Source organism: Triticum dicoccoides, chromosome 4A (genome assembly GCF_002162155.2).
Source record: "Triticum dicoccoides isolate Atlit2015 ecotype Zavitan chromosome 4A, WEW_v2.0, whole genome shotgun sequence".
Classification (NCBI taxonomy): domain Eukaryota; kingdom Viridiplantae; phylum Streptophyta; class Magnoliopsida; order Poales; family Poaceae; genus Triticum; species Triticum dicoccoides.
In genome coordinates, this window is record NC_041386.1 from 427,472,033 (window position 1) to 427,488,951 (window position 16,919).

Here is a 16,919-nt window from a genome sequence, read left to right on the forward strand (position 1 = left end):
GTATTTTAATTAAGGTCAACTTCAGGTTTTCTACAACCGGACATTAACAAATTCCCATCTGCCCATAACCGCAGGCACGGCTTTCGAAAGTTCAATCCCTGCAGGGGTGTCCCAACTTAGCCCATCATAAGCTCTCACGGTCAACGAAGGATATTCCTTCTCCCAAGACAATCCGATCAGACTCGGCATCCCGGTTACAAGACATCCTCGACAATGGTAAAACAAGTCCAGCAAAGCCACCCAGATGTGCCGATAAATCCCGATAGGAGCTGCACATATCTCGTTCTCAGGGCACACCGGATGAGCAAGACGTCGGGTGGGCCAGCCCAGAGTTGCCCCTGGTAGCTCCGGACATCGCTCAGTTGGACCAACACTTAGAGAAGCACTGGCCCAGGGGGGTTAAAATAAAGATGACCCTTGGGCTGGCCTAACCCAAGGGAAAAAAGGCTAGGTGGCGAATGGTAAAACCAAGGTTGGGCCTTGCTGGAGGAGTTTTATTCAAGGCGAACTATCAAGGGGTTCCCATTATAACCCAACCGTGTAAGGAACACAAAATCCGGGAACATAACACCGATATGACAGAAACTAGGGCGGCAAGAGTGGAACAAAACACCAGGCATAAGGCCAAGCCTTCCACCCTTTACCAAGTATATAGATGCATTAATTAAATAAGAGATATTGTAATATCCCAACAAAATATCCATGTTCCAACATGGAACAAACTCCAATCTTCACCTGCAACTAACAACGCTATAAGAGGGGTTGAGCAAAGCGGTAACATAGCCAAACAACGGTTTGCTAGGACAAGGTGGGTTAGAGGCTTGGCTTAACAATATGGGAGGCATGATAAGCAAGTGGTAGGTATCGCAGCATAGGCATAGCAAAAGAGCGAGCATCTAGCAAGCAAAGATAGAAGTGATTTTGAGGGTATGGTCATCTTGTCTGAAATCCCGCAAGGAAGAAGAATGAGTCCATGAAGAAGACAAACGGACGTAGTCGAACGGGTCCTCACAAACGCGACGTTAACGGAACCAACCCGAAGAAGCAACACCGGAAAGAAGCACACAACATAGTAAACAACCAACACACGAACATGGTATGATATGCGGGATGTGGTATGTGATGCATATGCATGATTTGAAAAGGAATAATTAAACCTGGCCTCAACTTGGAAATCCAAGAGTACCACTGGAAAGGTGAGTTGATTTTGGTCGAAATCGATATAAAGATCACCGGAATCGGATGCACGGTTTGGAAATGGCAAGCAAACAATTATGGCACCGGTCTGCGATAAACAGCAAGTAGCCATCTAAATGCATCAAGATAAATATGCTACAGCACCCAAACATGACAACAAAATACATGGCAGGGATCCACTCATGATATTTGACAAAAGATGAACACTGAGCTACGGCTAATTCACTCAATAACAGGTTCAAACAAGCATGGCAAAAGTGCAAATGATAACAGGTTTCAGACTTAGTGAAATTAACACAAGTCTGGAGTTTATCATCAGGAAGCAATCTTTAGAGCATGAAAACTACATGCTACAGGAACTTAACATGGCAAAGCAAGGCATGGCATGAAGCTACTCAAAGCACTTAACAAAAGTCCCTTAGTGATCTTGAGTCAAAAGGGATCGTAAAATACAATTGCAATCATGTGAACATAGCAAAAACATAAACAGATTCAGACTTAGTGAAAAACTGGAGCATGCAAATCAGTCAACGAGTAGGCATGTTTACGAGCTCGATGCACTCACTACAGAGCATGGCATGACAAACTAAGCATACACCCATCAATAATACATGGCATAGAAGCTAGACATGGCAAGAACATAACATAGCATGCACGGATCAATAGCAACATCCTCGGCAAAATCCTAAACATGTCAACAATCTGCCAGGATTATTTTATAGCAAAAGTAGAGCTTGATTGACTCAAGCTAGGGTGCTACATAAATGCAAACAAAGACATGGATGGATAGAGCACAACAATATTAACAAAACATCCTTACTGATCATCCTCAAAAGAGGCACGGATCACTAGGAAACAACATGAACATATGGCATAAAGACAAAAGCAGGACAAGGACTTAGTGAAATTCTAAGTCCTTGAAATCAGCATCATCGAGTAAGCTACTTTGCATGCTTGTGCTAGTCACCACAAAGATCACAAAAATACATGGCATACACCCCTGTAAAGATAACATGGCATTTTACAAAACACATGTAGAGCTCAGGATCATAGCATGCACACATTAATCATGGAAAAAATGACAAAAAGGCCATTTGATGAAACAGATCTGACAAATTCATTACATAGCCCTCTTCCAACAGCATTTCGGACATCAAGATGAGCTCAAATGAAAATGATGCAATGAGATGAAATGATGTATTCGTCGAGACAAACATTTTGATATGCTACACGCACGAATCTGAGCTATGGATGCAGAGATACGTTGCGATGAAAAAGCCTAAAAAATATCTACAAACTAGGGACTTAGAAGAAATTTCACCACCTCGAGGCAAAAGTCAACGGCGGCGCGGGAGACGAGGATCACCGGAGAAGGGCTACGCGGTTGCCGGAGACAAAGAGGGAGGTCACCGTCGAGGGAGCTCCGGGCGGATCCGGCCGGAGGAGGACGTTACCCGCGCGGCTGTCGATGTGGGCGGACAGATCGGGTCAAACGGGCCCGTTCTCGGTGAGGGTGACGACCACCGGTGGCTGGTGGAGCTCCGGTGAAGGCGGCACCGGCGAACGGGTGGTGGGGCGGTGGCCGATGGCGAGCGCAGCGGCGAGGTGCGGCTCGCGACGAGGAGCGCAATGAGCCAGGCGAGCGGAGGAGCTCCGGATCGAGCAGCGGTTGCCCCAGGCCCAGATGGGCTCCGACGGGCCCTGATCTGGGCTCCGCGAGTCTCGTGCGGGCTGTGCGGCTGCGGAGAGGCCGGCGAGGTGGCACGGGACACGTGGCACGGCGGGGTTGGCGTGGGAGGCGGTTGTGGCTGACGTGTCGGCCCCTGGTTGGCCGGAGCGAGGTGGACGACGGCGGCGGACATGTCCGGTGCGGCGCGGACATGTCCGGTGGCGCGAGGAGGAAGACGCTAGGGTTAGACTGCGCGGAAATTTCGGAGAAGAGCACAAATATATAGGTAGAGGGAGCTAGGAGAGTCCAAATGAGTGCGGTTTCTGGCCACGCGATCGTGATCGAACGACCGAGATGATGGAGGGGGTTTTGGTGGGTTTTGGGCCACTTTGGAGGGGTGTTGGGCTGCAACACACACGAGGCCTTTTCGGTTCCTCGGTTAACCGTTGGAGTATCAAACGAAGTCCAAATGGCACGAAACTTGACAGGCGGTCTATCAGTAGTAAACCAAGGCTGCATGACAAGTCTCGGTCCAATCCGAAAATGTTTAACGCCCGCACGCGAAAAGAGGTAGAAATGGACACCGGGTGACATAGGAGCGGCGGATTGCAAAACGGACAACGGGGAAAATGCTCGGATGCATGAGATGAACATGTATGCAAATGAAATGCACATGATGACATGATATGCAATGCATGACACGCAAGCAATGACAAGGCAACAACAGCGAATAACTGGAGGACACCTGGCACATCGGTCACGGGGCGTTACAGGATCACTGGACAACGGTCAAGAACATCCTGAAATACCTGAAAAGGACTAAGGATATGTTTCTCATATATGGAGGTGACAAAGACCTCGTCGTAAACGGTTGCGTCGATGCAAGTTTTGACACTGATCCGGATGACTCTAAGTCACAAACCGGATACGTATTTTTATTAAATGGTGGAGCTGTCAGTTGGTGCAGTTCCAAGAAGAGCGTCGTGGCGGGATCTACGTGTGAAGCGGAATACATAGCTGCTTCGGAAGCAGCAAATGAAGGAGTCTGGATGAAGAAGTTCATATCCGATCTAGGTGTCATACCTAGTGCATCGGGTCCAATGAAAATCTTTTGTGACAATACTGGAGCAATTGTCTTGGCAAAGGAATCCAAATTTCACAAAAGAACCAAGCACATCAAGAGACGCTTCAATTCCATCTGCGATCAAGTCAAGGAGGGAGAAATAGAGATTTGAAAAATACATACGGATCTGGATGTTGCAGACCTGTTGACTAAGCCTCTCTCACGAGCAAAACATGATCAGCACCAAGACTCCATGGGTGTTAGAATCATTACAATGTAATCTAGATTATTGACTCTAGTGCAAGTGGGAGACTGAAGGAAATATGCCCTACAGGCAATAATAAAGTTGTTATTTTTATTTCCTTATATCATGATAAATGTTTATTATTCATATTGTATTAACCGGAAACTTAGTACATGTGTGAATACATAGACAAACAGAGTGACACTAGTTTGCCTCTACTTGACTAGCTCGTTGAATCAATGATGGTTATGTTTCCTAACCATAGAAATGAGTTGTCATTTGATTAATGGGATCACATCATTAGAGAATAATGTGATTTACTTGACCCATCCATTAGCTTAGCACGATGATCGTTTAGTTTGTTGCTATTACTTTCTCCATAACTATACATGTTCCTATGACTATGAGATCATGCAACTCCCGAATACCATAGGAACACTTTGTCTGCTACCAAACGTCACAACGTAACTGGGTGATTATAAATGTGCTCTACAGGTGTCTCCGATAGTGTTTTTTGAGTTGGCATGGATCAAGATTAGGATTTCTCACTCTGATTGTCGGAGAGGTATCTCTGGGCCCTCTCGGTAATGTACATCACAATAGGCCTTGCAAGCAATGTAGCTAATGAGTTAGTTACGGGATGTATCATTACGGAATGATTAAAGAGACTTGCCGGTAATGATATTGAACTAGGTATTGAGATACCGACGATCGAATCTCGGGCAAGTAACATACCGATGACAAAGGGAACAACGTATACTGTTATGCGGTTTGACCGATAAAGATCTTCGTAAAATATGTAGGAACCAATATGAGCATCCAGGTTCCGCTATTTCTTATTGATCGGAGACATGTCTCGGTCATGTCTACATAGTTCTCGAACCCGTAGGCTCCGCACGCTTAACGTTCGGTGACGATCGGTATTATGAGTTTATGTGTTTTGATGTACTGAAGGTAGTTCGGAGTCCCAGATTTGATCATGGACATAACAAGGAGTCTCAAAATGGTCAAGACGTAAAGATCGATATATTGGAAGCTTATGTTTGGACATCGGAATGGTTCCGGGTGAAAACGGGAGTATACCGGAGCACCGGGAGGTTACCGAAACCCCCCGGGAGGTATATAGGCCTTATTGGGCCTTAGTGGGAGAGAGGGGAAAGGAGCAAAGGAGGGGGCGCCCCCCCCCCCCAAGCCCAATCCAAATTGGGAGGGGGGCGGGCCCCCTTTCCTTCCTCCTCCCTCCTCCTTCCTTCTCTCCTAAATCCAACAAGGCAAGGGGGGAATCCTACTCCCGGTGGGAGTAGGACTCCCCTTGGGTCGCACCTAGGAGGTCGGCCCCCTCCCCCTCCTCCACTCCTTTATATACGGGGGAGGGGGGCACCCCATAGACACACAAGTTGATCATTGATCTTTAGTCGTGTGCGGTGCCCCCCCACTACCATAATCCACCTCGGTAATATCGTAGTGGTGCTTAGGCGCAGCCCTGTTCCGATAGCAACATTCATCACCGTCATCACACCGTCGTGCTGACGAAGCTCTCCCTTGAAGCTCTACTGGATCGTGAGTTCGCGGGACGTCACCGAGCTGAACGTGTGCAGATCGCGGAGGTGACGTACCTTCGGTGCTAGATCGGTCGATCGTGAAGACGTACGACTACATCAACCGCGTTGTCATAACGCTTCCGCTTACGATCTACGAGGGTACATAGACGATACTCTCCCCTCTCGTTGCTATGCATCACCATGATCTTGCGTGTGCATAGGAAAATTTTTGAAATTATTGTGTTCCCCAACAGCTTGTCCAAGGAAGGGCAGTACCCAAGCACCGGTCCACCCATATATCAAATTGTCAAAGTAACGAACGCGAATCATATGAGCGTGATGAAAACTATCTTGACAATAATTCCCATGTGTCCTCGGGAGCGCTTTCCTTTATCTAAGAGTTTGTCCAGGCTTGTCCTTTGATACAAAAAGGATTGGGCCATCTTGCTGCACCTTATTTACTTTTATTACTTGTTACCCGTTACAAATTACCTTATCACAAAACTATCTGTTACCGATAATTTCAGTGCTTGCATGGAATACCTTACTAAAAATTGCTTATCATTTCCTTTTGCTCCACGTTGGGTTCGACACTCTTACTTATCGAAAGGACTAGATAGATCCCCTATACTTGTGGGTCATCAAGACTCTTTTCTGGCACTGTTGCCGGGGAGTGAAGCGCCTTTGGTAGGTGGAATTTGATAAGGAAAATTTTATATAGTGTGCTGAAATTTACCGTTACTTGTTACTATGGAAAGTAATCCTTTGAGGGGCTTGTTCGGGGTATCTTCACCCCGACTAGTAGAGCAAAGAGTTGCTCCTCAACCTACTGAACCTACTGAAAATGTTTGTTTTGAAATTCCTTTGGGTATGATAGAGAAACTGCTAGCTAATCCTTTTACAGGAGATGGAACATTGCATCCCGATTTGCACCTAATCTATGTGGATGAAGTTTGTGGATTATTTAAGCTTGCAGGTATGCCCGAGGATGTTATCAAGAAGAAGGTCTTCCCTTTATATTTGAAGGGAAAGGCATTGACATGGTTTAGGCTATGGGATGATATGGGATCATGGAACTACAACCGACTGAAACTGGAATTTCATCAGAAGTTTTATCCTATGCATCTTGTTCATCATGATCGTAATTATATATATAATTTTTGGCCTCACGAAGGAGAAAGCATCGCTCAAGCTTGGGGGAGGCTTAAGTCAATATTATATTCATACCCCAATCATGAGCTCTTAAGAGAAATTATTATTTAAAAAATTTATGCTGGACTTTCTCTCAGTAATCGCTCCATGCTCGATACTTCTTGTACTGGATCTTTTATGATGAAGACTATTGAATTCAAATGGGATTTATTGAAAATAATTAAACGCAACTCTGAAGATTGGGAACTTGATGAAGGTAAGGAGTCAGGTATAACACCTAAGTTTGATTGTGTTAAATCTTTTATGGATACCAATGCTTTTCATGAATTTAGCACTAAATATGGACTTGACTCCAAGATAGTATCTTCTTTCTGTGAATCATTTGCTACTCATGTTGATCTCCCTAAGGAGAGGTGAATTAAATATCATCCCTCCATTGAAGTAGAAGTAGTTGAACCTATTAAAGTTGAAGAAAAGAATATCACTTATAATGTTGATCCTATTGTTCCTACCGCTTATATTGAGAAACCACATTTCCCTGTTAAAATAAAGGATCATGCTAAAGTTTTAACTGTGGTTCGTAAGAGTAATACTAGAACACCTACACCCTCTGAGCAAATTAAAGTTGAACCTAGTATTGTTATGGTTAAAGATCTCTTGGCCAATAATATTGATGGGCATGTTATTTACTTTTGTGATGAAGCTGCTAGAATTGCTAGACCCGATAATAAAAATAAACATAGACATGTTGTAGGCATGCCTGTTATTTCTGTTAAAATAGGAGATCATTGTTATCATGGCTTATGTGATATGGGTGCTAGTGCGAGTGCAATACCTCATTTCTTATACAAAGAAATTATGCATGATATTGCACCTGCTGAGATAGAAGAGATAGATGTTACAATTAAGCTTGCCAATAGAGATACTATTTCATCGATTGGGATTGTTAGAGATGTTGAAGTCTTGTGTGAGAAAGTTAAATATCCTGTTGATTTTCTTGTTGTTGGTTCCCCACAAGATGACTTTTGTCCCATTATATTTGGTAGACCCTTCTTGAATATTGTTAATGCTAAGATAGACTGCAAAAAGGATATTGTTTCTGTTGGTTTAGGGGATATGTCTCATGATTTTAATTTTGCTAAATTTCATAGACAACCCCATGATAAAGAATTGCCTAGTAAAGATGAAATTATTGGTCTTGCTTCTATTGCCGTGCCTTCTAATGATTCTTTAGAACAATATTTGCTAGACCATAAAAATGATATGTTTATGAATGAAAGAATGTAAATAGATGAAATATTCTTTAAACAGGGACCTATTTTGAAACACAACTTACCTGTTGAAATTCTAGGGGATCCTCCTCCACCCAAGAGTGATCCCGTGTTTGAGCTTAAACCATTGCCTGATACTCTTAAATATGTTTATCTTGATGAAAAGAAGATATATCCTGTTATTATTAGTGCTAACCTTTCAGAGCAAGAAGAAGAGAAAATATTGAAAACTCTGAAGAAGCACCGTGCTGCTATTGATATACTATTGATGATCTTAAGGGCATTAGTCCCACTCTATGCCAGCACAAAATAAAATTGGAAAAATATGCTAAACTGGTTGTTGATCACCAACGACGGTTAAATGCTAAGATGAAACAAATGGTAAGAAAAGAAATACTAAACCTTCTGGAGGCAGTTATAATTTACCCTATTGCTGATAGTCAGTGGATAAGTCCTATCCATTGTGTTCCTAAGAAGTGAGGTATTACTATTGTTCCAAATGATAAAGATGAATTGATCCCACAAAGAATTGTTATAGGTTATAGAATGATAATTGATTTTCGCAAACTGAATAAAGCTACTAAAAAGGATCATTACCCTCTACCTTTTATAGATCAAATGTTAGAAAGATTATTCAAACATACACATTTTTTGCTTTCTAGATGGTTATTCTGATTTCTCTCAAATACCTGTGTCAAAAGAGGATCAAGAAAAGACCATTTTGCTTGCCTTTTCGATATCTTTGCTTATAGACGTATGCCTTTTGGTTTATGTAATGCACCTGCTACATTTCAAAGATGTATTACTGCTATATTCTCTGACTTTTGTGAAAAGATCGTTAAGGTTTTCATGGATGAATTTTCCGTATACGGGACTTCTTTTGATGATTGCTTAAGCAACCTTGATCGAGTTTTGCAGAGATGTAAAGAAATTAATCTTGTCTTGCATTGGGAGAAGTGTCACTTTATGGTTAACTAGTAGAATGCCCGTGCGTTGCTACGGGTTTTTGAAATATTTGACTGAAGCTATATATAAACATAATGCATATTAACTTTCACATTTATACAAAAGATAATCTATAATTGTTGAAGTCAATTTCATTTGCGATGTAAATGATAAAAAGGCAATTTCACGGTGTATACATAGAGAATGATGATCCAATTAATAATCTGTTACAAATTAAAGTCTACTTAATGTGCTTATGATACTCTTGCACAATATCAAAAATGTTATCTTTAGTTGCATTCACATGATATTTAAGCATGTATAATATAACTACTTCCACAACTCTTAACCATTGTGCACAAGCAATATATGTAATTAGTACAAATATTTTACGTGGAAGACCTAAAAATATGCAACGGAGCTTACCGTGCAAACCAGACGAACCAATTTTTAACTGTTCCACCGAGCATAATCTAGAGCACGATTTTATTTTTATTTTTTTGGTTTTTTATGTTGTGAAAAAGTTGTATAAACTTTTGGCCCCTTCCAGCGATGTCGCCTCGGAACCCTTGTTGAATGGATTCGTTTTGAATGTCGCTAGAATACATCTCTCTCTCATATGCTACAAAAATAATCATATAAAATTGGACATTTCGTATTATAATGTATAACATACAGGATTATTTGTACGCACCTCTTCTCATGATATTTCAGTTTGGTCCGTCGTCATCGTTACATCAATGCCTAAGCCCGTTGATATTTTTAAAGCCTCCTTAGAATCCATCACTTCTTATCTCTGATGGACAAAAATAAAACATATAAAAATAAAAAATATTTTATATCATATTATATAAACATATAAAATATATTAAAATAAAAGTGAGACTAACACAGATGTTTTTATTCGAAAAAACACTGAGTACTCCTAATTAGTTTTTGTAGACAACCTGAGGCGTCCACCCACGCTGAAAACTCTTTAAGCACCTTGTGGCCAGCGCAAATAATAATTTGCAGTTATGGATACGTCAAGAAGATGGGCTAAGCTCGAGCTTGCTACAATTCGGAGGTGTTTTCTTTTCCACCTAATATACATCCTTATCCTCACAGCACAGTGGCACCGCACAATTCCTCTCACTCTCTCAAGCTTACTCATGTCTGCGCCACCTCCCGTCAATTGACGACGTCCCGCATCCTCCACTCGCCTCCACGGCGCTGACTGTCCCCCCTATCCCCACCATCTCTCCTCCATGTCGTGCGCCGAGCCTGTCCTACCTTCCCTCGATGACTTCACCTGCATCCCCCACTCCCCGCCACGGTGGCTCGATTGGTTTGATCCACCACGGTACGGCATGCTTTACGCCCAGATCTACAAGGCGTCGGTTGTTGGGGGCAAAAGGACGACATGAGTTGTGGAGGTGTGTGACGTCGTTTACAACGTTGTCGCTTCTTGCTGCGTGACATGGCTGCAGCGCTCGACACGTCGGCAGCAGCGCACAGGCGCGCTGGTGTGGTAGAGCGCGACGGTGAAGCTGGCTGCACGCTGGGCGCGTAGTCTGGCCGTGGGAGACAACAGCTTACTGCAGATTGCGCTGGCCGGCTTCCTGCTTGGAGATGTAGGAGTGAGATGCACGACACGACTCAAGGGTGGTGGCTTCTATGGACACGACAACTTGGTGCGGTAGCTGTCTGGCTACCTGACGCGAAGCTACACAACCATGGATTTCTCAAAAAGCTTTTATAGTATTTCTTTATGTAGGAATTTCTCGAAAAGCTTTTATATTTCTTTATGGAGGGAGTACGCATTAGCTGAAGCATTTCAGACTGAATGTTTTTTGAACTTCACAAGTCTACTACTAATTGATGTTGATATAAACAAATTGGGCAATGCATGTCACTGAGCAAGCACAACATGACAGTGATTTGATAAGTACACATGACAATCTTTCAACATAAGCTTCGTAGAGATTAGTTTGAGGGAGTACTACATTGCAAGTTTGATACTCCCTCCGGTTCCAAATACTTGCCGCAATGGCATTTTTCTGAAAACTCCCTCCACAATTGTCCGACATAACCTGCACTCCTCGAATCCCCTCCGACACCACACTCTGCTCCATCTCCATTTTCTCTCTGCCTGCTCGCCGGCCAGGCCAAGCCGCCGCGCCATGCAGCTCCCCCGAGCCTCCTCCCGGTGCTCTCCCCCGCGCAGCTCCCCTGTTCTTTCCTCCGGACCTAAAAATCACTTCTTTCCATCTCGATCTAGAGGGCATGGGGATGAGGGCGGCGACAAGCGTGCCTGTTGCCGCGGTGAGCTCGGTACTCTTCGCCAGATCCCTTCCCCAGACTCCGCTCCCGACAACAGCTCATTGCTGGGGCTTCCCCCCATGGACGAGGAGGAGGACGAGTGCTGCCCGGCAGAGTTCTTCCAGCTGCTTCCTGGAGCGGTCCAGGGAGATGGGCAGCTCTCCTACTGCTGGTGCGGCAGTTCTGCCCGATGGACTTCTTCCAGCCGTCCTGGGCTGCATTAGCTGGTGGTGGCAGGGCTTCATCGGGCGGAGCTGCAAGTACAGATAACAGGTATACTTGTACAAGTACCTTTCTGACAGTTGTGTTCTGAACTCTGTTTCTGTAATTCACCATTTCCAATGCGTGTTGATGTTGGAGTATGTTGTTGGTGTTCAACTACAGATTGTTGTGGAAGAATTTGCAATGCGTGTATACAACAGTAATTCATCATTTTGCAAGCACAGATAGATCAAATGATGTTCATGTTCAAGTACTCTGTTGCTGTCGATGTTCGAATATGTTGTTGCTATTGATGGGATAGATATGCTCAATTGTTTTTTTATGTAATTACCTGTGCTCTCGTGCTCATAATTAAAAATCCAAGGTTAGTGGTATCTGAAAAATAAAGCATTGTGGCTACTTATTAGTGGTATCTGAAAATAAAGCTTTTGTAGACCTCCATTGTATCTTAAAAAGCTTTTGTAGACCTCTGTTATGTTGAAAAAGTAGTGATTAAAAATGGATGTTTCTGTGTACTCCTACAAGTCAAGATTGTACTCCTATAGGAAAAGATTGTACTCCTATTTATATAATATGCACTGCTTGCATACTTGCTCACTGTTTACATACTCTTTGCATACTCCTGTTTATATACTCTTATTTGGAGTACTTAGGATTCTTATATCAAGATTGTAGACTGATTGTACTCCTGTTTTTATAACTATTGTTGATTTCAACATGAGATGAAATAGCAAAATCGGTGATGCTGCTGAAGATAGAATTCTTATATCAAGATTGCAAGATTGTTTTCATTTTTTAGAAATACTGTTGTTAATGTTTGACTGCTTGCATTTCCAGCCTGAAGATAGCTAGTATCTTATTTACAATGATGCACTTCATGTGTTAGAATTGCATAATCAGTAGCACAGTACTAAATAATCTATTCATTGTATCTACACATATGTTTATTCATTCTATGACTCTGGTTATCATTTTTTTTTTAATGAGCAGATCTGATATAAGAGCTCCTGCAGCTGTTATAGTTTTTTATGTGCAATATTTAATCTGAAGATATTCTATATTATATTAAACATAGTTTTTGCAGCTATTATAGTTTTTGTACCATAGTTTTTGCAGCTGTAATATGTAATCTTTAATCTGAAGATGTTCTATCTTATAGTTTTTGTACAATAGTAACCTACATGTATGCTTATTCATTCTATGTTTTTATTGTACATAGTTTTTGAAATGAGCTCTTGCAGCTGTTATATTTAATCTGAAGATATTCTCACATATTAAACAAATCTGTTTTTTTCATGAAGGGATTTTATGTGGAGCAATTTGACAGACTGCTTCCCAAAAGAGGTGGGAAACAATGGAACCATTGACATGCACATAAATCAATGGAACCTATGTAAGTGCTTTCTATTTACTTCTCCCTTAGATATGCACGGAAATGAAAGGAATATTCGAAGATAAAGAATTTAGTTGTCCCTAATCTAATACCCAAGCATCTATTCCAGAGAAGGTTTTTGCCTCAAGATTCACCCACTTGGCTGAAAAAGACCTTACGGTAAACCTATACATGGCACGTGGTATTAATTTGGAGTGTTGTGGTGTACAAACGCCTCGTGGATTCATTTATTTCATTGAAATTTTTTGAACGGGTGTGGCATTTGGTTTGGTTGATTTAGCGTTTTTTGGTTGTGTTTGGCTCAATCTGTTCGTGTGTGTTTGTGTGTGCCTACGTGCTGTCCCTTTTGGCTGTTTGAATGTGGTTTCTTTCTCATGTGCTATCGCTTTCGGTTCTTCTGACGTGGTTGTTTTTTTAGCGTGTGTCACTGTCCATTCTAGCATATGTTTGAAACAGATAGTTCATCACGTTTGCAAAGCACAACCACTGTTAGGTTTGTCCATAATGGTCAAGTTATTAGTTAATATCAGAGTGGTCACAGGTAATAACAAGAAAGAGCTGTTAATGGGACGTGGGACACTAGATCAATCAAACTACTATAAAATACTCATGAATATAAACTGTAGAAAATTCAAGGCAAAAAGAAGAGATGGATTAGCTGATTAATCGAGTTGTTGCATGCATGCAGACTACAGATAGTTCATCAGGCTTGCAAAGCACAACCACTGTTAGGTTTGCCCGTAATGGTCAAGTTATTAGTTAATATCAGAGTGGTCACAAATAATAACAAGAAAGGCTGTTAACGGGACGCGGGACACCAGATCAATCAAACTAATATAAAATACTCATGAACATAAATTGTAGAAAATTCAAGGCAAAAAGAAGAGATGGATTAGCTGATTAATCGAGTTGTTGCATGCATGCAGACTAATTGGGTGAGGCCGCGTGGTAGCAAGCGGACCAATTGGAATTGGCCATTTGATTGCACTTGATTGCAGCTGTCAGGCGACAAAAGGTGTCGGCCGTAGCTATGTGATGAATCTGGGCTGCACAGTTGACTGGCTCTTGGTTCCAGATGCATGTCGGGCGGTGCCATGCATCGGGATCGGTCGAACGACGCGGTCCACCAATCGGAACTGCCTGCGAGAGTTGCGTTTGCTTCCAGGAGTAAAGCGACAAGATTTGTGCGCTGATCCATGCAGCGATGGCGGTGACGTGACAGGCAAAGCTAATCGGTCGAGGCGGTGCGGTTGCGCCGTCCGGATATTTCGCGCGGCGTTCGTTCCGTCGTTTTCGCCGTACAAACTGACGTATCCCTGCCGCTTTGTCTGGTATTTCTACATCCCTACCCCCGTTCCACTGCTGTGCTGAAGCCCTCCCTCCCTCTCTCTCTCTCTCTCTCTCTCAAGTGTCCCATACATAGTGTGACTGTATCTGAAGCGGGACTGCTTCTGTCTGGGCAGCTCAATAGTAATAGCGTGTGTTTCATCACCATCAGCTAGCGATCCAGGACTTCGTACTAAACTGCTACTAAATTCACAAGAGGGAGCATTTCAATAAATAAAAAAATCTATCGATGCTTTATAATATCATGCATACATGTAATGATGTATCAACAGTTCTTTTTAGTTCTACTTCATACCAAAAAATAAATTTGCAATGTCTGAACAAATATGAAGTATAAAATTATATTATGAAAGGGAATTTTTTGATTTTCAAAACTAATGAACTTGGGCCTGCTTACAACATGTATTCATCAGTTAACTGCACTTTTTTGGGGTAATTGCTCTTTCAAATCTCCATAAGAGGGCAAAAACACCACTCTTCTCGAGATGATCTCAGTCAGCTGGACGGGCTCCACACTTCCCGTGCCATTTTATATGTTTTAAATTGCACTTCAGAGAGCGTTCACCAGTTAACTGAAACTTATTGTGTTCTAAAATTTAATCCAGGTGGTGTCTTTGGACTAAGGCCACTCTGGAGTGGTAACATTAGCACAACTGATGGTTGGTTTTTTTCCCCTGTTGACATGTATCTCCTTTCTTTTGATGTGAATACATCAATAGAATAAGGGGTTTCTAATATTACTGTCTTACATAGTTCACAGATTATTGAAGCTTTTTGCGGCTATGGAAATCTGACCAGAGACTATTCGGTCTTATCTCTGAATTGAAGATAAGAAGTGTAAATGTTCAGATATGTATGTTACCCCTTTTGTAAACTAATATAGGACCGTTTAGACTGCTACTTTAGATCACTAAAGTTGTGATTTAAACGGTCTTATATTAGTTTACAAAGGGATTACCTCCTAACCACTCTTTACAGATTTATTATCTATGAAATGCATCCAAGCAAGTCCTATCTTATCTGCAATTACCCCCTTAGATATCTGAAGTTTAGAGCTCACTATCCTTCCAGGCTCTCTACTGGTTGTATTTCCTTGACAACTTCGAGGGAGGAATAAGTACTGTTTGTCATTCTTTGACATGTATAATACAATACTAGAGATGCGAATTGTTGGAGTTCATTTAGTGGAGTATTAGTAGATAAATGATTTCTTTTCTTCGCATTCAACTGGTGTATATGTGTTTAGTCCATTCCCAAAATGATTTGTAAAGTTGCCTTAACAACTAAACAGCCTTCATGTGTATTGGTACTCTGTTTTTTGGGCAGCTGGAAGAAATCAGTTTATCAATTAACAAATATGGAACGGAGGGAGTAGTTAGTTAGGCATCACAGTGAAGCTTGGCGAAGGGGCATTTTTTTAGGCCTACAAGGCTGGATGCACTGTATCAAAGTGGTACCATCCGATGGGCATTCATTTGTCAACTACCACTTTTTTAGCTGTATCGCGTACCAAAAAATTGAATTGACAATGTCTGAACAAATATGAAGTATAAAGTTATATCATTGAAGAGAATTGTTTTATTTTCAAAACTAATGAAGTTGGATCTGCTTAAAGCACATATTCACGAGTTAACTTCACTTTTTAGGGTAATTGTAATTTAAATATCCACAAGAGGACAAAACCACTACTCTTCTGAAGATCATCTAAATAAGATGGAAGGGCTCCACACTTCCCATGCCATTTTATGTATTTTAGAATTTACTTCAGAGAGACTTCATCAGTTTGTGCTCTAAATTTTACTTTAGAGAGTGTCTTTGGACTGAGGCCACTTTAGCACAATTGATGGCTGCTTTTCCTCCCCTGTGGACATGTACCTCCTTTATCTAGATGTGAATATATCAATAAAACAAGGAATTTTTAATATTACTGTCTGACGGAGTTCACAGATTATTGAAGATTTTTGCAGCTATGGAGATCTGACCAAACAGTCTTCTATCCTACCTCTGAATTGAAGATGTATTGGGTCTGTATATGAAGTGTAAATATTCAGATATGTATGTTACCTCCTAACTTCTCTTTACAGATTTATTATCTATGAAATGCATGCAAGCAAGTTCTATCTTACAGACAATTACTCTTTTATAGATAAATCCGTTGATTCATGAATTAAATGGCCAGAGATCGGTGCAGTCAAGTGGATTGATACCTGGACTTTAGAGCTCAAAATCCTTCTAACTTCTCTACTGGCTGTATTTTGTTGACAGCTTTGAGAGAAGAACAAGTACTGTTAGTCATTCCATGACATGTATAATTTAAATACTAGAGAAGTGAATTGATAGTTCATTTAGTAGAGTATTAGTAGATGATGGTGTATATCCTGATATGTTTAGTCCGTTCCCAAAATAATTTGTGAAGTAGCCTTAATAATTATAAACCTTCTCTGTATATTAGTACTCAGTTTTTTGGGGAGCTGGAAGAAGCCAGCTTACCATAACATGTGAAAATGAATTTATTTACCTGCAGTGTTGCTTTTATTAGTTGACAAAGTTGTTTGTTAAATACTCCCTCCGTCC

At 41.7% G+C, this 16,919-nt stretch overlaps 3 long non-coding RNA genes across 5 annotated transcripts in view; 2 read left to right on the forward strand and 1 right to left on the reverse strand.

Moving 5' to 3' along the window:
* Positions 1-9,274: 9,274 nt before the first annotated feature.
* The window catches only part of LOC119286026, a 13,618-nt gene continuing 5,973 nt past the window's right edge, over positions 9,275-16,919 (reverse strand). The window contains exons 7-8 of one of the 2 annotated variants that reach the window (XR_005140151.1): positions 9,777-9,878; positions 9,275-9,704 (exon numbers count right to left, since the gene is read on the reverse strand). This is a non-coding gene — a long non-coding RNA (uncharacterized LOC119286026). Of the gene's footprint in view, positions 9,705-9,776; positions 9,879-10,977; positions 11,638-16,919 lie in introns of those variants that run through there. The other variant, XR_005140154.1, reaches the window with a different exon arrangement.
* LOC119286028 lies at positions 11,521-14,088 on the forward strand. Of its 2 annotated transcripts, XR_005140166.1 has the most exons (4): positions 11,521-11,656; positions 12,907-12,998; positions 13,108-13,157; positions 13,925-14,088. It is a non-coding gene; the product is annotated as an uncharacterized LOC119286028 (long non-coding RNA). The 2 variants fall into 2 exon arrangements; XR_005140165.1 differs by lacking the exon at positions 13,925-14,088 and having other exon boundaries at positions 13,108-13,381.
* LOC119286027 lies at positions 14,739-16,862 on the forward strand. Its single transcript, XR_005140164.1, has 2 exons — positions 14,739-16,400; positions 16,492-16,862. It is a non-coding gene; the product is annotated as an uncharacterized LOC119286027 (long non-coding RNA).